A 27390-nucleotide genomic window follows, 5' to 3' on the forward strand; every position below is an offset into this window, starting at 1 on the left:
GCCCACTGTCACCAATGTTATACATATTGGCTCTGGAACCGTGGGCGGTCTTTCTCAGGACACAGGGATAGAAATAGATGGAGTGGTACACCAGATCATGTTGTATGCAGACGACATCCTCCTCTTTGTGGAGAATCCGCGCGCTAACCTACTTTGCCTCCTAGAAGCGGCGGACGCATACTCCAGGCTCTCATGAATAGCCATTAATAAAGAAAAGTCTGTCCTGTTTCCTCTAGCTGACTTAAAGGGGGTCTCTCGGGAAAAACTTCCAGACATGGGTCTGGCCTGGGCGCCGAGCTCCTTCCGGTACTTGGGGATAGAGATACACCACAGCACTGCAGATTCACACAAACGCAATACACAGGTAGCCCTAGGGAAAACACAAAAAGCCATGGACTTCTGGGGACACTCCCATTGGGGATGATGGGAAGAGCGGCCATTCTGAAAATGGTAGTACTCCCATGACTGCTATACTACTTTACAAACATCCTGCACGCCATACCCAGAGCTTTCTTCAAGAAGATGAACACAATAATACGAAGGTTCCTGTGGGGAGGAGGGAGGGACAGGATCGCAATGAAAACCCTACAGAGGGAGTATGAAGAAAGGGGCATCAGACTGCCGGATTTCGAAAAATACTATTTAGCAGGGCAACTGCAATTTGTGGTCAAATGGCTGGGTGAGGACGAGTCAATAGACAAAACACTCTTCCAGTCAGCACTGAAATCATACTACCTATGAGAATTACCATGGATTGACAAATCCCTGCTCAGGACCCTACCAAACATGCTTAAGCTTGCAATGGATCTGTGGGCGAGGGCGTGGAGACTCCAGAGGGCAAAAGATCCCTGCTCAGCAAAGATCCCATTAGCGGGATTACTAGGCACAGACGCAAGTACACTCGCAACATACAGATCCCATTGGGAAAGCAAAGGAGTAGCGCAAATAGGTTATCTGAGAGTGGACGAACAATGGATGGAGTTCTGAGACTTGGTGGAAGAGTACGACATACACGAAGGTTAATTCCTCCTACATAACAGAGTAATACTGGCAATTAAGAAGAGGTGGCCGGAATTGCTAGAACAAGAGGATACAGAAGGAGAACTAGAAGCCTGGTATGATATATCTGAAGGGGTGCACACAACCTCCAGGCTATATGACCAATTGCTACGATCCAATAACTCGCAAGAGCTACATATAAGAGGACGCTGGGAAGAAGAACTTGGGAGACCCCTTAGCGATCAGGAATGGACCAGAGCACTGAAATATCCCAAAAAAGTATTGAGGAACGCAAGGTTCAGACAAGCCCAATTATACACCACGCATAGGGCATACCTCACGCCCAAAAGGATGAACAGAATGAACCTGGGAGACCCCCGCACATGCCCCCACTGCTCCGACGAAGAAGCAGACGTGATACACATGTTCTGGACCTGCCCAGTGATACGGGTCTTCTGGGATAAAATCAGACATAAAGTGGCCAGAAGTGGACTTCAAATACAAGCAGAAAATCCTGAGCTGTACCTGCTTGGCCTATTCCCAAGGGGAGGCAGACACAGGACCCATCTAGCAAAAATGAAAGATCTAATATGCATACTAGCTAAACGACGGATAGCAATGGCGTGGAATACAAAGGAGGGGCCGACAATAGACTCATGGTGGGCAGACCTCAGGAAAAGGGCAATGGCAGAAACGACGGTGTGGATACGAGCGGTGCAGAAAGGAGTGGCAAACAGCCGGTTATGTTTTATGTTTTATGTTATATGTTATATGTTTTCTTTGTTTTGTAATGTTATTGGAATGTTATTATAAAATCAATATAAAGAGTTTTAAAAAAAGTATAGTCTAAACCTCTTCAGTGACCACACAATAGCAAAACATTCACGTTCTATTGTTGCCCACCTTGTCTCAGAATCCTTTAAGTTCCTGCTGATGAAACAATGGGGTGTTCCCTTCCTTTCTCATTCAGTTGACTAAGGACTGCACCTATACCTACATTAGAAGCATCAGTTTGTACAATGAAGGGTTGTTGGTAGTCAGGAGCTCTTAGGACTGAAGTTTAGCTTGACAAAGGGCTTTCTTCAGACCTTCAAAGGCTTGATTGTACTCCTCATTCCACCTGTGTCACGACCCTCGCCCAAAACCCCCTCTGGCAAACCCATTGGCCAGGTGGAGTCAGGACTCGGGCCTCTAGAGCCTGGTATCCTCTTCAAAAGCCCTCATGGGGCCAGTCCTGGCGCCTATGGCGCCAGACTCATACACAATGAAAAACAATGTGCTTGGGAACTACTTTATTGTATTGTCAGCCAACATGGAGGCATCCACATAGCTTGGTTCCTAAGAACCAAGCTATGCGGACTAGTGTTTTGGGTGTGGCAGCCAAGGGACTATATTACCAGGACTATTTTGTTGGGGCTATTTAAACCACACCTGAGCAAGACAACACGCTTCGCATTACTTTGCAGCTTGCAACGTGACGCTCACTGTGTCCAGCTATTCCCTCGAACCTCAGAGAAGCAGAACTTGCAAGGAGACAAAGGGAACATCTTTAGCAGCAGCATCTTACCCGCAGTCTTCATCTTTAAACACTCGCCGCTACTGAGAGCAGCTTCCTCGAATCTGCACGCCTCCCAGACAGAACGACCTGAAAGAGGAAGATAGAGGCAACATTAAAGAAAGCAGAAGAGACATTTACAAATTACGAACTGCTCAAAAGGCTTACCTGGCTGGTCGCCTCTCGGCTGGCACCACTCCGGACATTCCACTCGTGCTGAAGAACACCGCGACCTACAAGGAAGGAAAACACAGGTTAGCAAAGGCAAGACTTTGCAGCGCTGCGCATAGCGTTCTTAATGCGCCATCACTTACCAGCTGGGCTCAACCAAGCCAGTTCACCGCGCTGAAGCTCTGCATACCTAAGGGAGAAAAAAGAGACATTTTAAACAAAGAGAGGCATGCAGATAGCAACAAAACTAAAGAACAGCAATAAGACCTACCTGAAGAATATCAAATGGGCCGGCGTCAGTGAAGTAACTGGACCGCACTTGCCCATGAAAGACAACGCGCCCCTGCAAAGAAGGCAGGACGGAGAGCACGCCTAATTCTACCACAAGGTGAGGAGAGGGCGCCTGAGGGACTGAAATCATACGGGGTGGAGGGAGGATACTTACCCCAGTCGGTCAGTCTTGAACACAGTCCTCCTGTATTTTCAGGCAGAACCTTCCCTGCAGACCACATCAGGGCAAAGCTGAGAAGCATACCAGCAAGTAACCCGGCTGGGTGGCGTCCCTGTGGATACCAGGTGAGCGTAACAACCTGACCTTTTTAGGGAATTTGGGAGAGGAGATAGCATTCAAGGGAGAAGCTATGGTCCCATAGTTCTTTATGAAGTTCCTGTAATACCCAGTGAGACCTAAGAAGGCTCTCACTTGGGTTTGAGTAGTAGGGGTGGCCCAGTTTTGTACAGCTTGTACTTTGCTAGGCAATGGCCTTATTTCACCACCTCCTACCCCATGTCCATGGTAGACCACTGTACTCTGACCAATTTGACATTTGCTTGCCTTTATGGTCAGATGGGCCTGTTCCAGGGCATGCAATACATATCCTAGGTGTTCAATATGTTCTTTCCATGTAGGGCTAACACTGCAATGTCATCCAAGTATGCCATGCAGAGGTCTTCCATCCCATTCAGAACTTGATTGACCATCCTCTGAAATGTAGCAGGTGCATTCTTTAGTCCAAAAGGCATTACCTTGAATTGGTAGAGGCCAGCTGGGGTGGAGAATGCAGTTTTCTCCTTGGCATGGTCTGTCAGGGCTATTTGCCAATAGCCTGATGTTAGGTCAAATGTGCTGAGGTACTTGGCTGCACCAAGTTTGTCCACCAGCTCATCTGTCCTAGGTAAAGGATGGGCATCAGTTTTTGTGATTTAGAGCTCTATACTCCACGCAGAATCTGAACTCCTTGCATCCTGCCTTTAGTTGAAGCACAACTGGGCTAGACCATGGGCTAGTAGAGGGCTCTATAACCCCGAGATCAAGCATCTTGTTGACCTCATTCCTTATATGGGTTCTTACATTGTCTGACATTCTGTACCCCCTGCTTTTGGCAGGCAAACAGTCACCAGTGAGTATATCATGCTGGCCCCAAGGGGTCAAGCCTGGTGAAAGTGAGAACAGGGAGGCAAACTGATTTAACAGTAATTTTCACTCATCCTGCTGGTCAGATGTGAGACTGGAAGAGAGATTAACTCCTTCCACTTGCTCCTCTAAAGGTAAGCCTCTGAGGAGGTCAGGCAGAGGTTCACTCTCCTCCTCCTCCTGAGCTGAAGCTAGAAGCAAAGCTCCTATGTCAGGTCTAGAGACATAAGCCTTCAAACGGTTGGTGTGAAAGACCCTGGGAGCCTCCTTAGGATTGCATTAGTCCACCAGTTCACCTCTCCAAGTTTACCCACAACTTTGAAGGGTCCTATTCATTTGTCCTGTAAGGCCCTCTGCCTTGTGGGGACCATAACAAGAACAAGCTGGTCTTGAGTAAACTCAACCATGTTAGCCCTCTGGTCATGCCAATGTTTGACCAGGGTATGACAAGCCTTCAGGTTATCACTTGCCTCTGCCATCATGTGTGACATTCTCCTCCGGAGACCTATCACATAGTCAGTCACTCTGACTGGCTTTGGGGAAGGAGCACTCTCCAACCCCTCCTTAATCAATCAGGGCCAATGGACCTCTGACTGGATGGCCATAGAGAAGTTCAAAGGGGCTGTATCCTACTCCCTCCTGAGGGACTTCTCTAAATGCAAAGAGAAGGCATGGCAGTAGAAGGTCCCACTTTCTTTTAAGGGGTTCCTCTAAAGCACCTATCATGATCTTCATAGTTCTGTTGAACCTCTCTGCCAACCCATTGGTTTGGGGATGGTAGGCAGTTGAGAACTTGTAGGTGACTCCACAGGTTTTCCACATGGCTTGCATTTAGTGGGACATACAATGTGATCCCCTGTCAGATATCACCTCCTTAGGAAAACCTACTCTGGTAAAAATACTAAGTAGGGCCTTAGCCGCAGGCAGAGCCGTAACAGTCCTCATAGGTATAGCTTCAGGATACCTAGTGGCATGATCCACTACAACCAGGATAAACCTGTTGCCTGAAGATGTGGGAGGGTCAAATGGAAATGTTACCAGGGCAAAAGCACACTTAGCACCTGAGTTAACCAGAGAGAGTTGGAGGCAAAAAATCATAGGCAATACTTTTGTCAGGGCAGACAGAATCAGAGAACACTAGTTGACAGAAATTCAAGAGTCAATAGGCCGGAGCCAGTGTGAAGTGGAACCGGGTTCCTGTTATCGAGGATCACACATCGGACAGTTCAAGATTCAACGTTGCCAGGAGTACTTAGATATTGTCAACAGAGGAAGCAAAAGTTATAAGAAGGAGGGAAGATAAGGACAAGCCTTCGAGGAGGAGAAAAGGGATTCACCCTTGCTCCTCGAGGCAGAACAAAGTACCTTATTCAAGAAAGAAGCTGGTGCCACGGCAGTTGTTCCTGGTAGTTTTCAGCAGACCCACGGTTCCTGGAGCTTCGGCAAGAAGGAGGACATCTGAAGGGGTCTGCACTATGCAGGGATGAAGCCAGCAGCAGCGACGGTAAATAAAAGGTGCGCTCCTTAAAAACAGGAGAGGCTCTTCAGATGGCTATCCGGACCACTACAGCAGTGTGCAGCGATTTCGACCAAGAAGAGGATCCTCTGGCTGTGGAAGGTGAGCTGGTTAACCCCACCAGGCTCAAGGGAAGAAGACTCCGGACTGGATCTTCTCTGGTCGTCGAAGGGTAGATAGCTCAGGACTGCAGCAGGGCTTCACCGGGATAGGATAGTTGCAGCAGCCGTCTTCTTCTCCGCTTCTCTTCGGTTCCTTGTAGTTCCAGTGGCGACTCTGACTTCCAGCCCAAGAGTCTGCCTTTTATGCGAAAATCCCCCATTCACACAGCCTCGCTGTCAATCATGCAGCAGGGGCAATGTCCAGCCCGGACAACCACCTCAGCCAATCATGGCAAAGTGCGACTTGGGTTTTCTAGGATACCCTGTGCAGGGGGTGACTACATCCCTCCCTCACATTCAGTCCACCTAGACACCCAGGCGCCTAGAGAAGGGCTTCTTGGCAGAAGCCCCCCAAAAGACAGTGAACAAAGAAGGCAAACCTGGTTTGCCACGCAAAGTAAAACACTAGAAGGACTTTAACAAAAAGAAATGGCGAATAAACCTGACCGGATTCAAAAGAAAAAGTATTTGGTCAAGCGGGTTTATGTTCGAGGCTAATACAATAGCCTAAAACAATACCACGTTTATATAGTATAAACGCGGCCGAAAAGTTAGGGTAGATACCACTGCCACCAGCCAAGTCTAAATGTTAAAAGAGCAAAACAAGGCTCTAGGAGGTACAGATAAAAAGGGCTAAGAAGTAACCCTTTCCAATACTCCATGTAAAATGGGGTGTACTGGATCTGTGGTTAAATGACTATGTAAAGTTAATGGCAACTTTACCCTTTTCTGGGGGACAGTAGTCAGCCCCAGAAATGGAGTCGGTGGGAAGTCTCAAAGACAACCCTGTGTTACTGCACTGAAGGTGCTGTGTAACACACAAAAGAAGGGGGCTACTGAAGTGGCGTTCTCCAGAGCCCACAATCACAAAAACAGATGGAATACACATGGAAAAACATGGGCAAGACTGGGGGAAAAGCTCACACTCTTACCAAGTGAAAAATATAACTCCAGAAATCCAGCAAAGCTGCTGAGGGACTCACTAGGTAAGGGAAATTAGCCATTGAATGAGAATTCTCCCTAACACCCTGAGACACACAGGCTGCGTCGACAACACTGTGGTGTGGAGTTCATCAGGGACGCAGAACTGTGTTGGTGCACCTACTTCTTATAACCACCTCTTTCTTCCCACTTTTAAAACTTGTGAAGTGCCATTTTGCTCGGTTTTCATTTAAGTATTCTCTATTCTAAAGTATTGCCTTGCCTAAACTTGTTCACAAACTTATTGGGAAGTGTTGCTAAGGTGCCTAAAAAGATATTCCTGTATAAATTGTCCTTTCCCTCCCTTGTGAGAAATTGCTAGAGTGCCATTTGTGTGAAGTTTTCACTGTGCCGTTTTGCTCAGTTTTCACTCTTGCCCAAACTTGTCTACAATTTAACTAGAGAGTTGTGTATACTTTTCTTGACTGATTTTAACTTGCCTTATTAACTGTGATTAATGTGTTGAACTAGAAGTGTGTAAAATAAATATATATATTCTTTTTAATACAAAGCTTTGGTCAGTGTTTTCCTTGTGTCATAGTACTGCAACCCTATTTTGTAAACCCTGAATAGTGCTCATCTCCCTCTTGAGATAAGTCTGACTGCTTAGCCACAGCTACCAACTAAATCTTTGTGGTACAGACTGATACCAAAGAGGATTTATTGCTCCTACCTGTAGTCTTAATCTTCTGTAGTGCTCCCTAAGGGAACTGCACAGGATTCTGCCTAACACCATCTAGTGGCGCAAAGTATTTTTTTTATTAATAAATACAGCATACATGTTACGCAGTAGAAAAATAAATCATCCGTATTTCCTTTAATTATATGCGTAAAAAGGCACGATATGCACCTTAACTGTAGGACTGGTTACTATTCTAGTATGTCCTTAGCACTAGAAACTTGTTCTTACTACTGACCCTAGTATAAAACATAGCGTGCTTAGCCATGCGCATGATACCCCTTCTGAGCCTACATCCAAATCTTCCTCTGGATTACACATCTATCCATCATTAGAAGCAGCTTCCCACTGCCACCTGTCATGGACCTTAACTCCAATCCTAGATCCCCATGCATCCTTGAGCTTACCCCCATCAGACCACATACCACCCTCAGGCTTCTTACCACCCTGTCTTCTAGTAGCACCCAAAGCCTTACTAATTACATCTTTGAGCATACCTTCCTTGGATCACACACCGCCTTCAGGAGTCCTACAACACTGTCCGCAAATGACACCTATACTCCTACTAACATCACCACCACTTATAGATAACCCTACCCCCTCCACATCAACCCTGAGGCACAATCAATCAACCACCAGACCCAGACACAACCTTCCATGCCCATTAAAAAATAGAAATCACAGACTAAGTTCAACATTCCCGTCAAGGCACTCCCCTCTTAACATCAGACACACCACCAATGTAGCTAACTCCTCAAAAAAGCCAGTAAGCAACGCATCCACACCTGAACGAAGCACCACACAATATAAACGTAAATTGGACAACACCTCCTCCTCAATCAAAGGGGCTCTCATCAATGCCAGATCATTGCCAGCCCATGATCTAGATATTGCTCACTACATAAATACACATGACCTCGACTTCCTAGCAATCACAGATACTTGGCTCCATGCCGAATCAGGACCCTCACTCTCTCTTGCAATTCCAAATAATCCATTATCCGACATGACCGAGAATCCAACCAAACCAAAGGCAGGGGTATCGCCTTCATTTCAAAAACATCACTGGGCTTAAGAATCATTCCCAACCAAACCATGCCATCAGCAGCACTGCTATCCATTAAGCTACCCACATCACCATCCCGCACCACCACCATCCATCTCATTTACAGACGCCCTGGCCCCACATCCACGTTCGAAGAGGATGTCTCTCTCCTCCTATCGACCAACATTAAGAAAAGCTCTCAAGTTATCCTTATGGGTGATCTGAACCTAGGATTTTAGGACCCCAAAGCCTCCAAGGCACTCACACTCGCTAACACAATCACAGAACTAGGATTCCTACATCGCATAACTGAACCAACACACAACAAATTTAGAACCCTAGACTGGTTAGCCGATCTCAACTGCGACATAAAAATCGTGTCCAATTTACCATGTGCATGGTCAGACCCTCACATGATTCCATAAAGGAAGGTAACCAGCCCAACCAACAGAACCATGCTCCATCTATGAGCACCAGAAACAAACGCAACATAACTGCAGAGAAACTATTGCCACTACTTCAGCCAGTTATTAATCCCTCAACAACACTTGTGGATCCCACGGCTACAATCGCACTTTACTCAATGCCATTAACACTCTGGCACCACTAAAATTGCGTAAATTCAAACCTTGTGCGCATTTAAGCTCTTGGTTTACCCCGCACCTCGGATCCCTACGAAAACTTAAAAGAATTGCAGAAGCCCTTTGGAAAAGTCTACCTTAACAGCCAACAAGGATCATTTCTCACTAGCATCCTTCAATTATAAAGAAGGTATTGTTCAGGCCAAAAAAGACAAATATAATGACGGCATCACCAAAGCCAAATCTAGCTTCAGGGAACTTTTTACCCTTCTCAGAGAGCTAGAATCCCCTGCCCACCACCAGACACTTGCACCAAAGATATTGCCTGGTGCACTAATATTGAGAAAGTGCTACAAGATAAAATCTCAATGCTTCAAAGTAAAATAGAATCCAAAAAACTCAACATCACTAATGTAACCGCCACACTTACTCCCCCTCCACTAAGCCTGAATTCACACAATCAATTTAATTTCTTCCCCCTCTCCATTAAAGAGGTCGAGGACATCATCACAAAATTAAAACCCTCTAAATGCCAGGGAGATATTTGCCATGGCGCCTATCATTAAAGAGGCAGCTAAGGAACTCGCCCCTTTCATCACATCCCTTATCAATGCATCATTTAAATCTAGCATTGTACCCAATTCCGTAAAGGATGCCTGGGTACTACCGCTACAGAAAAAGCCAATTTTAGACCCAAATAATCCCTCCAATTATAGACTCATTACCACAGTACCCTTTTTTTTCTTTTATAAAACTAACATCAATCCCCCCACCTCCCTTAACCACCCCCCACCCATCCCTTCCCCAACAACTCCCTCCCCAACGGTTGCCCAGCTCCATCCCTGGATCTCAGGCACCCCCACATCTAGCCCTGACTAATATGCTCAGAGCTCAGTAGGGTAAAGTCGCCCTAATGGCCACTCAACTATTAATACTAAATGGGGGTATGAAGACTAGCTCCACAAGGCTCCTTAATAGAGCAACAATCACAGTGCACACAGTATATTATCAATTCTAACCTGGTCTCATCTACTAACAGGCCACAGCAATGACTATAGTCAAGTCCCACAGTCTTAAGCCGCACCATCTTCCAGTGCTCCCATTAATCATTACTTATCTCGTCCGTCTCCTAATCTCGTCTGGATATCGGACTCCTGGGGGCACCCCTGCGCATCAAGCCATCCCATGGCATCCTCCGTAGTGTCAAAAAACAAGGTCTTGTGTTTATGAATAACTTTTGCCAGGTAAAGTAGCATGTACTTATGGCCTGCTTCCCTTAGTCTCCTTTTAACAGCCCCGAAGTTCATTCGGCTCTGCTGCACCATCAGGGTATAGTCTGGGAAGGCTGTTATGTTTGCCTCCCCTTGCTTGATTGTTCCACCCTTGCGGAAGTGTTCTAGTATCCTCTCTCAGTCCCGGTAGTTAAGGATAATTGGCGATAACTGGCCTAGGTGGGTTGCCCGGCAGCGGCCTCCTCGTTAGAGCCCTATGCGCTCGTTCCACAGCGAATCCCTGAGACCGAACTCCTCCAGGTATCTCCTGCAGCAACATGCTTTCGACAAACTCCGTGGGATTGTAGTCCTCTGTTCCCTCCGGCAAGCCCACAATACGGATGTTGTTCCTTCGGGTGCGTCCTTCCGCTTCCTCCGCCCTATTTTCCAGGTTGCCCCCCCTTTGCACCAGGGCATGCAGTTCCGACTTGTGTAAAGCACAGTCCGCTGTATTCGAGCTTCCTTCCTTCTCTAGGCTCTCTGTGCGGTCCGCCAGGGACCTTAGGTCCTGTCGGAGTAGATTTGCCTCTTCCCGCACTTCACCGACCTTAAGGTCCAACGCTGTTTTCAGTTCAGACACAACTATTTCAAGCTTGGCCTCCCAGGCCGCTTTCAAGTCTGCTTTCAAGTCTGCAATCGCAGCCAGGACCTCCTAAGTCGTACCTGCGGCGACCATGCCACCTGCGGGGGGCTTGTCTTAACTCCTGGTGCTTTCCGGGACCGGCGGTGTCCTAGCGAAGTCCTCCAGCGTAGGTTGCTTCCCTTTTAGTCTTGGAGGCTTGTTAGACATGACGCAGCAGCCGTATGTTGTGGGTCAGCCCGCCTCTTATGCTCCACAATTAGGGGGGAAGGCAAGCGCTCAGTTCCTAAAGGTCGTTTATTTGTCCTCTGCACCTCCCCCAGCCGTGCACTTTCCAGTACCCGCCTGCACTATTTTGTTCAGGGTGCACTGTGATGAACGTGCATTAGCTATCCTACTTGTGTGGACTGGGGGCAGTGGTCATGTGTTCATATGACCTGCGTGTCCGTGTGCACCAAGTCAGCTCCCAGGTAGCCCTTAGCTGCAAGACCTCAGGCCTGATGCCCGCCCTAATACACTGCAGCTATAAGCCTCTGCGCATTTGTGTGCGTGCCTGGATTCTTTGCTTATATTATGTCGCAGGCAGCCATTACAACAGAGCCTTTCGTTTGTTCTCAGGGCTCCGTGTGTTGCGTTTGTTCAGTTAACCAAACATCACCTCTGCAGGCAGTTGTGGGTGTAGTATCAGCCCCGGTTTCAGCCCCTCTTTCCGATCGCCTTGATGTGTTCCTGCGGCTCTCCGCCCGGGGGTTTGCCACTGCTGTTCTCTCACTCTCTCCGCCTCCTCTTTCCTGATTCCTCGCTATTCATGTCTTGACATCAGGCGTACGGGACTGCAACAGTAGCACACCGCGTTCAAACTCGCCGGCTCGACAGCGTCCATTGCCACACTGTAGCACCCAGGCCCTCTTCTCTGCAATTCACGGGACGCCGGACTCCAGCGGTTCTCCGCTCTTCTTTCAGTCGTACTTTGTTCTTTGTATTTCGCAGCCGGCCATTTTGTTTCTTGTCCTCCGCAGCTTGCTATAATCTGCCAATGGCCAGCCTCAGATTCCATGCCTTCCACAGTGGTCCAGCTTCTTCTCAGGCATGCTCCAACGTTTTGCACGCCTGTGCTTGTTTTCCTAAACAATAGATCTATGAGGGTCTTTGCACCATCAGCCTCCGCAGAACCAACACCTGTCAACTGTGGAGTCCCCCAAGGATCCTGCGTGTCCCCAACACTTTACAACGTGTTCACAAAGCCTCTATTTGATGACCTTGACTAGTTTGGTGTCACCTATACTAATTACGCTGATGACACCCAAATACTCATCCCTATTACTGGAGAGCATGCAATGGACAGCAAAACACTTAATTATATCTACCTCATCATACAAGCTTGGATGGCCAAGCATTGACTTTGTCTTAACAACGATAAGACAGGGCTACTCCTCCTAGGATCCCCAACAAACCTTACCAAACTAGATGAACAATTTACCTCCTTTAACACTGATGGAATCTTAATCAAAATCTCTAGGCGTTTACATCGACTCTGCTCTTATGTTAACACAACAAACCAATGCAATTGCCTCCTCTTCGGCCTATACTTGCAAATTAATTACGGCCTGCAGACCATTCATCACCACCACAAACTGTATCACAATAGCCAGAGCCCTAGTCTTTTCAAAACGTGACTATTGTAACGCGCTAAATCTAGGAACCATCCAACAGAATCCAAATAAGATGCAAGTCATACAAAATAATGCCATCCGATCAGCAATGAACATCCTGAGATCACAGCACATCTCGGAAATCAGATGCAATCTGAACTGGCAATCCGTCAAGCAAAGAATTGCACTCAAAACCCTATCACTCACACACAAGTGTCTGGCCAACCTGGCACCTAAGAAGCTGACAAACAGTCTCATATGCAATATACCAGCCCGTCCCACTAGAACTGCCCAGACACACTGCCTCAAGATCCCCAGGTTCAATCTACAAAGGGCAGGGGGGATTAGCTTCCCAGTATTAGCAGCCAAAAGCTGAAACGCTCTTCCCTTAACGCTAAGATCTGAACCCTCTTTCCACTTGTTCATGAAGAATGTAAAGCTGTGGCTTCATGAGCAAGAAAGTAGCAGCTCCTCTTGACATTGCCCACTTTTTTTAACTGTTCCACACTGGCTCTACAACTATGATACTCGCAGACCCTCATATATCTAACTATTTTTAAATATGTAATTATGTTAAGATAAGCCACGTTCTGGTTACACCACTGTACCCCTTCTATGCCATTGTATGTAACTAAACTGTATGTATGCTACTATGTAAATTGTAAGATAAGTGTATGCAGTTATGTAACATGTAAGATGCCTCAAAGCTTGGTGCGCTCTACAAATAAACAAACTAAACTAAACCCATCACCCGACTACAAAAGCTAAAAGCTTCACTGCGCATGTTTTCCGAACATTACTTTCTCGGTTTCCTACCAGGGCAGGATGCTTGCTCGGGCCAAGAGTTCCTCCAGAGTTTTCTTGTTTTGGTGGTGCTTTCTCCCTCTCCTCCCTTTTCCAAATTTTGCAATGCTATTGGAGTATATCTAAGATGAGCAACCTCTGCGAGGAACAAATCCATTAGAATAACAAAGTACTTAACTCTCTGTAATGTTCTTTCTGATGGATTAGTCCTTCCGCCCACAGGCTCCTCACTGTCACGTCTCATCCTGCCCCTCTTGGCTGATAGCTCATACACCTTGTCTATTCTGCAATGGCACACCTCCGGAATAGTAGTGAAAAAAAGCAGAACTGAGATCATAGTAAATGGAGACTCCATATATACTGGCCCCAATTTCACATCTGGCTTCTGGGCGCGCAATAGTGCTAGACGAGGCGTACGCGGGGCTGCTTTGCACCTCCTGGTGGTTGAAAAGGTTTCTGGAGACAGCTGGCACTAGAGAGAATAACAGAATCAAAGTTTCCATGAACACACAATTCCTCCTGTCCATGTAGGTCAATATTGCAGAGTTCTGTATCGGAGCTGGCCAGAAGAATCTCTTCTCTAACTGCCCGCCCCCAACAGAAATTCCATTGGTGCCCCATTTGGTCAATAGACCAGTACCTAGTGAACCGCCCTGACCAAAATTGCCACTCCACTCCTACCCACTGGTCTGCAAAATCTCCCCCATCGGGATTCTGTACTAAACTGTATATGTATAGCATAGCTAAAATAAATAATCAATGCTATGCATATTCTGCCATCTACTCGATACTTCTATAAGCTATGCTATGCATATTTTGCCATATAGTGGAGGGTATTAATGAATTCATCTTTTATGATACGATATGATATGATATGTCATTTATAATGCGCCTCTACACAAGTGTTTCTAGGCTCGACAAGGCAAGGGAGGGAAGACAGAGGGATGACAAGACAAACGATCTTACTAGCTCTTGTGTCATTCAGATCGTGCAAGTGCGACAACGTAAAGTGCAGGGGGGATAGAGGAGGGGGAAGTGCCAGGGAGATGGAAGGGGCTAAGTGTAATCAGGGCAGCATTGCTCTGAGTAAGCGCAGCCAGGTAAGCACGGCTCTGGGTAAGTGCAAGGAGGCAGGGGATTGTGGGTAACTGTTACAGACCTTAAGTGCGCTGTAGTCCTGGAGGCAGTGCAGGGGAGACTGATCATGGAGGAACATGGTACCCAGTAGACTCTGAGGGTAGCCAAGCAAGCAGTCGGCGCAGGAGACCGGTAGGTCAGCAGGGGAGCGAGAGAGAGAAAGCTGAGGTGAAAAGTGTCTAGAGCTGCTTACAGAGCTTCAGGTGGCCTGGCTCAAGTGTGAGAGGGGCAGGGAGGCCATTGCAGTGGGAGGCACCTGCAGAGGAGAGAGCTCTACCCCCCACTATCTGCCTAGAGAAGTGTCTGACCCTCGGAGAGTTTGAGGTAGCTGAGTGAAGGGCCCAAGAAGGAAGGTATTTTGGAAGAGAGAGTTGGATGTAGTGCGGCCCTCAGCCCCAGAAAGCCTTGTGGATGATGCAGAGGGTCTTGAACTGGATCCTTACAGCCACTGGGATCCGGTGGAGAGATTTCAGGGCTGGAAAGATACAGTCTCTGGGCTTGAGGCCAAGGACAAGTCTTGCAGTCCTGTTCTAGATTAGTTGTAGAGGGAGGAGAGTAGAGGAAGGCAGATTGAGAAAGAGGCTGTTCTAGTAGTCCAGCCTAGAGAGAACCAGAGACCAGTCTATAAGCGCTGGACCAGTATTCAAAATTGTGTTGCTCTGCATTGTCTTGCTTCCAAGAAAAATGTGTTGCCCCTGAGCTGTCCTCCCCTGGTTTGGAGTCTTGCAAGTTGTTTTCTTCCAAAGTAAAAGTAAGGGTGCACTTCAGTGCCTACACCCTCGGCTTCTTTATTTCCACCATTGGTATGTTCATCGGAGAGCAAATGGAAAGATGGCCCACAAATAATGGCCTGCGAAGCCAAAGAGGACAAAGAGCAGTGGGCTCGGCGCAGCAGCTTGTTCGATTACATCTTTATTTCCACAGGTTATTGGCCCTTTTTCTTTGATATGAAAGTGGTAAATCACATGGAGAGCATGCATGACCCCCTTTTGGCACGTTTAAGTTTTCACCCCAGGCCTGGGGGGGTTACCAGCAACAACATTGACACTGAGGTGAGTGACTATTGCCTTAATCAGTGTCTGTTAGTGACTGAAATACACCTCCCAAGTGTGTATGCTAAGGTTCTGTCTGCTGTTTTTCTTTCTTGAGGAGGAAGTTGAGGGCTCAAATGTGTCATGTCTGAAACTTGGGGAAGAGATTCTGGGTGTAGTTGGACAAATGAGGACAGTGGGCGCGCCAGAAGGTGCTCCATCTAAATCTGGGAGTGTTAACCTCAGGATGGCACCCCATACTACAATGGGAGGATCCCAGGGTAACTTGGGCAGTTTTGATGGGACTGCTTGGTGGCTATGTGCTAAAATGGCTTGGACAGCAAAACAAGTCCACATTGTTGGGGATATGGAGGCCCTTGGATAGCAAAGCATAAACTATGAGCAGTTGATTCAACGTAAGAAGGAGGAAGTGCAGGAGCTTGCCAGGGAGGATCTTAACAGGGCAGTTGATTCAAAAGATGCCAAGGCCTTTTGGGCCATGGTTGATTGGGAGGGTCAAAAGGTTTGTTCCCAACGAAGGTGAGTGCTGTGTGGGAACAGCATTTCATCGTGCTGTGCAGGTCACTTTTGGACGTGTATAGCCAACGATAACCTAACTAACTAGGCTTTTCCTCACGGACTAGCTTTGAATTTGACCTGGGGGATGTGAAACTGGCAGTTGCTAGTTTGAAAGATGGGAAGGCACTGGGTGTGGATAGAGCACTGGGTACCTCCTTTTAACAAAAACGTTCTAACATTTAGGTCCTGTTCCTATGTATAACCCTACATTTAATGTGGGGTTGGTTGAAAACCATGGCGTAGTATGTGTCAGAGCAATACAAGAAAGTGAAATTAAGTTATAATTGTGTGTGGTACCTTCGTAATATTTCACTGTGGCAAAAGGTAATGGGGATATACATGTACGTGTTGTTGTCCTCGTTTACTGTTGTGTTTTAAACAAATATCTGTTTCTGTCCGTGCTTCTGCCATTTTGGAGAGCCGGGTTGTGATGATCCATGAAATGGAGGGCATTGGTGCGGTCACCAGAAGTGGGACTTTTTCACTTTCTGAGGAGACTTGGAACGCTCAGGTGGCCGATTCCTCTCGTGGGGGAAGAGGATCAGTGGCATGGGCCGTAGGCAAAGAAAAAGCCTGTGCTTTCTGGAAGAAGAGAGAAAGTGCAAGAGCAGCAGGCAAGGGCACAGGACCCAGGGTGGGATCCTGCCGATTTTAAAATAGGGCCTAATTTAGCCTTGTGCAGTTTTGCTTCCTCATGTGGGAAGTGCCTTTGGCACCCGCGATCGTGTGAGGTGTGTGAAGGTGGCCGGCTGCCTGCTGGTGGTGCGTGTTCCCAGTGCTGACTCACCTTGGGTGTGGCCGGACCTCGCGCTAAATGCTGCTCTCCCTGGGTTTAGCCTATTCTTAATCGTGTCGGTCTGGGTGCAATCATGCATTAATAAGGTAGGAGGGCAAAGGGCAGAGAGGGACGAGGAACCACTGATGAGCAGTCTCATTTTAAAATCCTTATTCTGCTGTTTGTGTTTACTGTGGTGTTACGCTTATGTAAGGTAAACTAGTAATTATAATCCCTGATGGACGCTTTCTGGTTCGTAATCCGGGGATATTTCTACAAGAGAAAAAAATATAGTTACTACATAACGCTAGTACCACTAGGGCGTATACTATTATTTATTTGAAAACGTTTTTATTGATGCATTTTTGACACTAACAGCCCACAAGAAACATGCTAAGCATATAAATTACAATGTTACAGCGATATAATAACGATGTGGTTTTAGCAAGCAAATGTCACAACTAACAGTGGTTAAGATAACAAACATTAAACGGTTAACAAAGGCTTGCATGTCTACCATAATCGCCTTGGCAATGTTCCAGATCAGGTAACAACTGGGATTTAGCATTTTGACTGGACAGTGACAGTAGTCACATTCTGACTTGGGGGGGGGGGGGGGGGGCGGGAACCTAGGTGTTTCATCAATTCACTGGGAAAGGCAGATTTAGCAATGGGGTTGCATTCAGGGCGGTTTATCGTCTGAAGGATGAAACTCACTATGGTCAGCATCCTCCAGGCTTCATAGTTGGTGGTGAGGTCTCCATCGTGTGTATCTGCATCGCACTAAGCCACACTTTTGTTTTCGCTTCAGACCAGATCTCAAAGTCCCTGCGCCATGCTTCGTATTGTGGGCCTTGTTTTATTTTCCACAACATGGCCAGGCACCGTTTAGGTCCACAGGTTTAGTGACATGTTTGTATTTTCTAGGTCTGGGGTAGATGCCTAATAAACATTCAAGCACATTCCATTGATACTGATCAATTCCAGTGCCTGTGCAGGCCTGTTTGACGTGGGACGAGAGGACCTGGGCTTTGTTGCATTTCCACAGCTTGTGTATTAGGTCAGCATCTTCCTGATTGCACCAGGGGCAGGTCATTGGGGCGTTGGTGTTGAATTTGACCACTCTACTAGAGGTCATGTATGTGCGGTGGAGCACATTGACCTGGAGTAGTCGAAATTGTGCGTTCCGGGATACATTCTTTGTGAAAGCTATGGCAATTCCAGTTGTTTGTCTGCGATGTCAGAACCAACGTCTGGCTCCCAGAGTGACCTTAACTTAGTGTCACGGATACTGGTCTTATCACGGATACTGGTCTTATCCAGCAGGCATTCATACAGTCTAGAAACAGGCTTCCAGCCATCACCTAGAGCATACATCAGGGCTAGGAAAGTGTCCTCCTGTGGTTCAGCTGGCCATTTTCCCCAGTTCTAGCAACCTTCGTTACCCTTTTATATCTCAGAAATTGGCCCTCAGGAAGGCCCTCCCGTCGTGTCAGGCTGTCCAAGTCCCTGAACTTTCCATTGTCATACATGTCGCCCCAGGTGTATATTCCCAGTGTCTCCCAGTACCTTGCAGCGCCCAAGTCTTCCACCCGTGTCCATACATCAGCCATCAATGGGACGTTCGGTGGGTAGTGGTGCCGTTATTGAAGTAGTTTAAGGGTTTTATCCCAAGTCTGCCTGCCTAAGTTCACAATCAGGAGTCGGGGGTTAATGCAGTTATCCGAGAGCCACAAGATGCATAGATTATGTTGAAGTAGAACATTGTCTGCATAAAACGATGCCCGCCTCCATGTACGTTTGATATAAGTATACCACTATTGGCTCTAGCGCTAATATGTAAAGCATGGGTGAGAGTGGGCACCCCTGACTTGTCTCCCTCTGTATGTTCCAGGGTTCCGATATTTGCTTGCCTGACTTCACTCTTGCTGTTTGGGAGGTGTACTGCAGCATCACCCATCGTATGAAGTTCTCGCCTGACCTGAACCCCTATAATGCAGGAACCATCCATTCCCAATACACTGAGTCAAAGGCCTTGACGGAATCTAGAGATGCCACCACACAGTGGTTGGTGCAGGAATTGGTTACGTCGATGATATGCTGTAGTCGGAGGAGATTAAGGGTGGTGTTACGGCCAGGTACAACCCCTGTTTGGTCAGCGTGTATCAGAGAGGGAATAGATTTCCAGAGACGAATGGCCAGTATGGACGTAATTATTTTCATATCACAAAGCATTGCTCGGGGCGATAATAGTCGCACTACCCAGGTTTTGGAATGGGTATCACCAGCGTTTCGCGCAAGGTGGCCGGAAGCATGCCTGAGTCATATGCCACCAAAAAGACTTTTAGCAGCACCCAGGCCAAGGTGGAGCAATATGCTTTATAAAATTCAGCCAGAAGGCCGTCGCTACCTGGCGCTTTTTTAGTGGAGAGGGAGGCAATCGCCTTGCCAATATCTTCTCCTGTAAAACGTTGATCGAGAAAGGCTCTTTGGTCACTGGAGAGCTTCGGGAGCTGGATTGACGTGAGTGCCTCAGATATGTCAGCAGGGGATATTTGGGCTTCATGCTTGTATAGTTGGGTGTAATAAGTGGTAAAAGTGTCATTAATGGCCGTCTGGGACCACCACAGGACACTGCATTCATCATGAATCACCGTAATCAAGGTCCTGGGTTGTTCACGTTTGCATAGCCAAGCCAGCAATCTTCCATATGTATCCCCTTCTGCATGCGTCCGGGCTATTTGTGTGGTATAATCAAACTTGCATAGCCTCTCCCAGGCCAGCAGGCAGCGAGATCAAATCTCTGCTAGTTCCACTTCAGCCAACTGTTGGTCACGTTTTAGGGCCGCCAAAGTAGTTATCTCGTTTTCCAGTGTTTCCAGTTGCACCTGCAGTCTCCTGCGGATGCCCCCAGAGCTGGCAATAAACCCCCTCTGACCACCACCTTAATTGTTTCCCAGATCACTCGCCAACTATTTATGCTGTCAATGTTGCCTTTCATGAAATCTATTAGGGTTTCGCGCAGTGTTTCCTCAAAAAGAGGGTCTCTCAAGGCATCTGTGGGCATGCGCCATGTTGGGATGGGGGTTCTAGGGTTTCCGAGTTCCCATATGAGAACAAGGGGCGCATGGTCAGCCACTGTGCAGCCCATGTATTCTGCACACATGAATCAGGAGTTCACAATGCAGATTTCTCTATTGCCCAAGTATCCCCTTAGTATCAAGTAGCAGCCCTCCCTATCATTGTCTAGTTCTAGTAGCTGAAAGGTCAGGCTCCCATCCAGCCATATTGACACTTCTCTCGCAAATTTAGACAATTTGGCTCCATAGCCCACTGCCCCCAGCCCCCAGTGTTGAACAATCTTGTCATGGTCTTCTGGCAGAGGGTGAGTTTCTTGGAGTAGGGCTATGTCTATTCTCTTCCGATGCAGATAAGATTTCACACTGTTCCTGCGTATGTAGGACCCCATGCCCCGCACATTCCAAGTCAGTAATTTAAGGTGCATCATGGCGAGGGTATGGATGGTATTGTCTCGGCAACGCTCGCACAAGTTGCTGCATAAGGTCGCGAAGCAGGCAAGTAGCGCCCCACAGGCATGGGTGCGTAGTCTCCCACCCACAATAATCATAAGTGTCTTAGCTAAGTAGGTCCAAGATCAGCCTCTCCCGTATATCCCCCACCTGCCAACAGTATTGTGTTGCAAGCCAAAAAACACAAACAATACAAAGAGAACATAACAAGAACAACAGATCCCCGAACGGAGAGGTGCGAACAATGCCCAACATAAGAACACTGTTTGGGCACACCCACTTCCCTATAACGTGCAAAGGCCATAGGGTTGCGGATGAAAGGACCAGCGGTGGGCTGGTGTCTGTCGTCCATATGCACTGGGGTTGTCTAGTCGTCACCCAGTGGGCATCCGTGCCAGCTTCCACCGACATGCAGCTTGATATCAGCGGCTGGCAATCCGGTATACCAGTTACACACCTATGTGTAGGAGAGTTCACCAAGTTTGATTCAGGTGCTGTCCCACTCAGTCAGCCACAGTACAACCACACCCCAGTGACTCTGCCTGCCCACATTGTGAGGCACCTGTCTCATGCGCGGGATACGCACTCTTTGAGGACTGAATTCATCAAGGTGGAATTATCCTCAGTCCGCGGTAGGCAGGGGGCCTAAACTGTATTGCGTTGGTCATCTGTGTCTGCCCTAATACTATAGACTTGGAGGTTGTTATGTTCCAACCACATGTTCGCCGCCTGTGGGCTTTCGAAGAAAAGAGCCGTCCCGTTATATAGGACCTTCAACAGTGCCAGGTATATGAGCATGTATTTGAGGCCCAGTTGGCGGAGCCTTGCTTTGATTGGTACAAACATGTTCCTTCGCTGCTGCACAATGGGTGTGTAGTCGAGGTAGATGGTAATCATTGAGCTGCCCTTCTGCATCCTCCAACCGTCTGTGGAAAACTGGAGGATCACTTCCCTATCCCGGTTATTCAAAATTCTTGCTATGACTGGACGGGAATGAGACCCTGGCGGGGGATTTTTCTGAAGGGAGCGATGAGCTTGTTCGACAGCAAAGCCCTGTGATAGGTTCCCAGGGCCTATTTCCTGTCCCCGTAGGTTTGCTATGTAGGTGGTAGGGCCATGTCCCTCTGTTCCCTCTGGCAGCCCCAGCACCCATATGTTATTTCAACAGGTTCTGCCTTCCGCATCCTCAGCTCTTTGTTCCAGCATGGCATTCTTAGCTTCTATTATCTTCATCCGCAAAGTCAGATCTTCTGTGGTGGTAACCGTGTCCTTTAGTAGAGACTCAGTTGTGGTCACCCTCTCCGCCAGCGCCCGGACATCGTGCCTGAGTAGCTGCACGTCTATCTTCACCTCCTCTATTTTGTTCTCCAAAGAAGATCTAAGTGCCGCAATTGTAGCCAGGACTTTTTCCTCCTACGGATGGAGTTGCACTGCTGAAGTATCAGGCTGGATTGTGTCTGTGGTCAGGGCCAGGTCTCGAGCTTTATTGAGGTTAGCAAAGGAGTTCATTATTGTGCCTTTCCCTTTGTTTTTAGAGGGTGACATGGCTAGGGTTATGGTGCAGGCCAGGCCAACCCCAGGACGTGCATAAGCAGCAGCCCCAAGCAGTAGGTTACTGCAGCCCCGCAGATGATCACTGCACACTGCAAGGTGGTAGTAGTGGAGCGTGGTGATGGGAGTGAAACTGGGCTGCAAGGGGCCATTTTGTTAGTGGCTGGTGAGCAGAGGCCAGGTAACAGTCCAGCTTGCGAACTCGCCAATGCGCCAGTGTGCATAGTGGCGCCGGTCCCTCTGATTTAGTTCTCGTGCGGACCCCCGATGTCGGTAAAAGGCACAATGAAGGTGACCAGCAGTGCATTGGCAGGACGGGAACGCAAGGCCCTCAGGATCCGACCCTTGTATTAGCTCACAGTCAGGCACGTAGGTGTCGTCTCCCAATATGCGGACGGCCGGTTGTTAGCGCAGGCTTTGTCTAAGCCGCCACCCACAGAGGGACTGCAGCGGGGCAGCCGCAGTACCCGCTCTGTCTTCTGCCGTCACCACTCTTCACGGGCAGGAATCTCCCCAGCCGGCCTCCAGCAAGCAGCGCGACACAGCGTCCCGGTATCAGTGCCGCAAGAGTTTGGGTCGGTACAAGGCAGTGTTCACTGCGGGATCGTGGGTCCGGATCAGCTGTTCCATTTGGGTTCCTCGCAGTCTTGCAGGCGGTGCACACTCAGCGAAGGCAAGGTCGTTAGCTCCCGACTACAGCTCCCACAGTTTATTCATTTGTCACCAAGGGAACGGCCCACCATCTTGCAGCCCCGTGGTTGGAGCCTGCAGTGCTCGTTCTAAGTCCCACAGGCTTGATTTTCGTCCGACTTGAGCCCAGAAAGCAGGAGCAGTGATGAGATTCAAGAATATTGTGAAAAAAGGTGATCATCTCCTTTTTTAACACTACATCAGGATCACGTAGTAGGATCACGGTGGGAGCCCAGGTAGGTCACGTCTTCACTGCATGAGGCTAGGCCATACACCCCTAGGGCGTATACTCTTATATGACCTGTTTTATTTCAAGGAAGGATTGTTGCAGGTTGAGGGGAAAGAGGTGTCCCTACTCTTTTTGTGTCACCTGATGTCTATATGTCATAGAAGGGGTCAGTTCTTGATGATCCCCACATCTTATGTACTGGACACCATGTCCTGTTTCTACTCGGCACTTCTTTAGTCCCATTTCCTGGGTTATGGCAGGCACCGACCTGCACAGTGTTTTGTGTGCCATTTTACGGCTGGCAGCTTCCTGAAGAAATAAAATCGTAATAAACAAGATACATAAAGTAAGGTTATCCATTATTCTATATGGAGTGGAGATTTGGGGATACAATTATATATCCAAACTGCAAAAGTTTGAAGCCATATACTCTGAAAACTGTTGCGCCTACCACAGTGTATATCTATTGAATATATATTGCTTGAATTTGACATTAATAGCATTGTGACAGATGTGAACTTTAGATCTACTATGTGTTATGAAAAGCTGTTATCTTTGGATAATCATACAATTGGTGTCCAGTTTTTTTGGCCGTATTTAAAACTGTTGAAAATTGTTTGAACATAGGCCCTCTTCATAAAATGATGACATTGGACACAACCTGGAATGGCAAAATGTTCTTAGTAATGCCACTACCTCTAGTATGAGTTTTAAAAGTCGGTTGAAAAAGATGTACAAAGATTTGAGTAATGAAGTACACATAGTAAAACTTGCTACTCTCAGTAATAGCGATTTGTATCTATAGTATCGCATGGACCGGGTCTCTGTTCCTGCATATATTCAGGCGTTCCCCTCCCCTAAGATCATACGCCAGCACCGCTTAAAGAAATTTAATTATAGTGAAATCTGGGCAGTAAAGGGTGCAACTTTTGGCATTCCCCGGGCCCTGAGGTGATGTCGCCTGTGTGGCAATTTTGAATTGGAAACATTAAAGCATGTGCTATGCGAATGTGAACGTTTTAATTGTATTCGTACATCTTTTTTAAAATCCTATAATAATCTGTTTAATTGTGATGATCTCTCTAACTTGTGGAGTTTGTTTATGGAAGGTAGCAATATGAATTTTATATATTTTATTACTAAGTTTTATTCGAAATGTATTGATATTTTAAATCAATTGCTAGAAGGTGTTTTTTAATATTCATGTTTGTTTGCGATGCTCTTTTTACTTGTAGTATTATTAATCTAGAACTTGTGAAACTGATGCATTGTTTATACAGACATGATGTTTTAGATTGTAATATTGTATAATTATCATATTTTATTTGTTGTGTTAATGTTCTTATCAAATTGGATTGTTTTATATTGTATATTCAAAAAACAACTTGGTTATATGTATATTACTCAAATAAATAAAGCAAGGTTGAGTTTCTCACCGTGTGCATGCAACCAACCATGCGAGTTACAGTATAGAGGGGATTTTCTGGTAACAGCGGTTTATTCTCCTCTCTGTTTATCCCTTTAAGAGAAAACAAAACACGTGTTCTCAGATGTATACATCTTTCTGTTTTTTCTTTCTGTTATTTACCGTTTTCTCTCTCTAAGTGTACCCATGTTAGGAATTTCAGGAGGGTTGGGGGAATGTTTTGAGCGCAAAGAGTTTAGATGGGGGTTTTGAAATGCAAGGGGAGAGTGAAAAGAAATAAAGCACTCCCAGGGTCTAAACTGTTTTGGCTTTGCATCAGGTAGCCGCCCATAGGGTGTTGTTTCTCCCTGGCTGGCCAGCGTTTTATGTTCTGTGTTTGTGGGTTATGTTTTTGTTGTTGTTTTGGGTGTGTGGCAGGCTGCAGATGCCACAAGGCCTTTTGTGAACTCAAACTCGTACCTTAAGGCATAATCTTTCTAAGGTGTCAAAGGGGAATCTGACTTAGTATACAGAACATAGCGTTACCAATCTTTGGGTTGGTGCAGACAATTGGGGATGCAAGGAGATTTGTCTGCATAATAAGGACAAGTAGAAGCTTCAAAAAGGGTGGGCTGTGTTTGCCCTTGCCTGATACACTCAGGGTGTACCTTTGAATCTTGTGTCTGAATTTACTAATCGGTTTCTCTTACTCCCCAGGGCATCTGCTAACAGGGCCTGTCTGGTTAGGCAAGTAAAAGTTATATTTATTCATGTTGCAGTTCGCTAGCATCCCTATGCCATTGTCATTAAGCAATGTATGAACTAGTAGGTACTGATGTCAATCTGGAAAAGTGAATACCCTTCATTTGAATGACAGGCGTAACTTGATGGCCGTAGGCCAACCGTTTTATGCACCGAATTATAGAAATATAGACTGTTATGCTTGACCAAAAAGCGGCCATTTTAAACGTAGCAGAATCGCCATTTTTCCTGTTAACCATTGATCATTGCTTTCTGTCTAAAACTGCTTTGCAGCTTGCAATTCTAGTTTCTGCTTACTCTGCTCAACTGTTAACATTGTTTTCTGAATATGAAAAGGGCAAGGTCGCGGGACTGAGGAGTTTGTTGAAAACTCCTCATGAGTAGCCTAGAAAGGAATGCCCACGCTCCCTCTCTGTAGCCTTGAGGGAGAGCTGCAGGGCATTTAATCACTTCACAGCTGCCAGCCAGTCTCGTACGATGGTAGAATATGTTAGAATAAAACAGCTAAATGCTTGAATTATGCTCTTCCTACGGCCCCCCTTCGCAAAACCCTTTAGAGCGTGTCGGCTCCCAGGACACGAATAGTACCTCATAGATAGCAAAGCATGGAATGTGGCTCTTCCCCCGTGTGCAGCTTGCTTCCAAGAACAGAACCACCGTGTTCTGTTCAACAACTAAAAGATGCCTCCGCACTTTCTAAATTGCACATTGTTACTAGAATAGATATTGAAAGTGTCATAATTGTCATACCCGTCGGAAATGTCCATCGTCATCCCGAGATAAAGAAACTTAATAAAGGAGGGTGTTAAACATGACATAGCTGATTGTATGATATGCATTTTGTATATATGTAACTGATGTACGTAATTCGCTCTCTTGCGTCCCTCGAGGTCTAGGAAACTCACGTCGCGGGGCGTGAGACCAGAATTGGCCAATTGGGACTATTTTTGCTTGCAATAAACCCTAGCATTGGGAATTTGAACTTCGTGTCTGGCGCATCTTTTCGTGTGTGGTTATTGCCTTGTTTCCATAGCACGAGGGACCCCTAGGGGCCCCTTTCAAGATGGCGCCCGAATAGGGACCCTCCCCCACTTGCCCCACCGTATATGTTGTAACGGAGTAAAGGCGGAAGAACGGCGAGGACGGGACGATCGAGCCGGGATCAAGAGGTGTATGGGGCGCCCTGTAGAAGTGAGGAGAGATTCCTTCCGCAGATCTGCACACATCTGATCCCTGATCGACGTACCGGACCAGAGGGCAAAGGAGGCGAGGGTCCCGAGACGAGGCAGAAGCCAGAGAAGCGCAGATACGACGTTGGGAGAGGTTGCGTTAGGACAGGCAACTTGTTTTATCAGGTGAGTCTTTCCCCGATTCAAATAAAAACCTGATTTTTGGTAGAGTGTTGATTTTGCAAATTCAAACGTCCAGGTAAAGGTTAGCTAACCAAAGGGGAAGCTTAAAGAAACATGCCTGGAGTACTGTCCACTTTAGCGGGGCTTTTCAGCTGCAGTAGACAGTCCTTGGAATATGGCCAAAGTGCACCGCCTGGGGGAACGTCGGCTTATGACATGTATGCAAAATATGGTGTGGGTGCCATAATATTTTGTGAAATTTGGCATAGGCAAACTAGAAAGCAACCCGACCATCAGTGGCCGATTAATGGTAGCTTTGAGATTGCGAGGATAGATAATCTAGAAAGGGTGCTGATTAGGAAAAAAGCGCGACCCGCAGCTTTTGAGACTGTCAAAGATTGGAGGAGGGAAGCAATGCTCCGATTTAGGAGTAGAGAGAAGCATGCGCGTAGACACAAAACGAAGCTTGAGGTAGCAGAAGAAAAGGAGGAGGAGGAGTGGACGGCAAGTCTAAGACGAGAAGGGAGACGTGACCAAATGAACATAGAAGGAATATACCCGCAGCGGGAACTACACATAGCAGACGAATTAATGGAACATTTGTTAACTAACAAGGGTCGAGGCCCAAAACCAGAATCGAAACCAAACACGCCTGTAGTGACTGCGCAGGAGCAACCAGTAGCTCTCGTACCCCCTCCCGTAGCCCAAGCACTTCCCCTCACGCAAGCATTAACCCAAGCTCCTCCCACAAGCGCAGACCGCGGACACACAATTTCCCAGCACCCAGGAAGGCCCTTCACAGATGCCACCTGTGTCACTTGTCTCATCCGCACATCCCGCTCCAGAGACAGATTCAGCACCATCCGCCCCTCCCAGAGTCGAAATTGAGACCGGGGAGGTGAGAGGCGGGGCTGAAGGAACAGGATTTGGATGGGTAACT

General features: G+C 47.2%; 1 protein-coding gene across 21 annotated transcripts in view; it reads left to right on the forward strand.

Annotated features, from left to right (window-relative positions):
- Window positions 1-27390, forward strand: part of UNC80 (unc-80 homolog, NALCN channel complex subunit) — a 3486058-nt gene that overhangs the window by 1032586 nt on the left and 2426082 nt on the right. The gene's annotated exons all lie outside the window — the stretch shown is intronic.

This window comes from Ambystoma mexicanum, chromosome 9, assembly GCF_040938575.1.
Source record: "Ambystoma mexicanum isolate Mex_15411 chromosome 9, UKY_AmexF1_1, whole genome shotgun sequence".
NCBI classification, from domain to species: Eukaryota; Metazoa; Chordata; class Amphibia; order Caudata; family Ambystomatidae; genus Ambystoma; species Ambystoma mexicanum.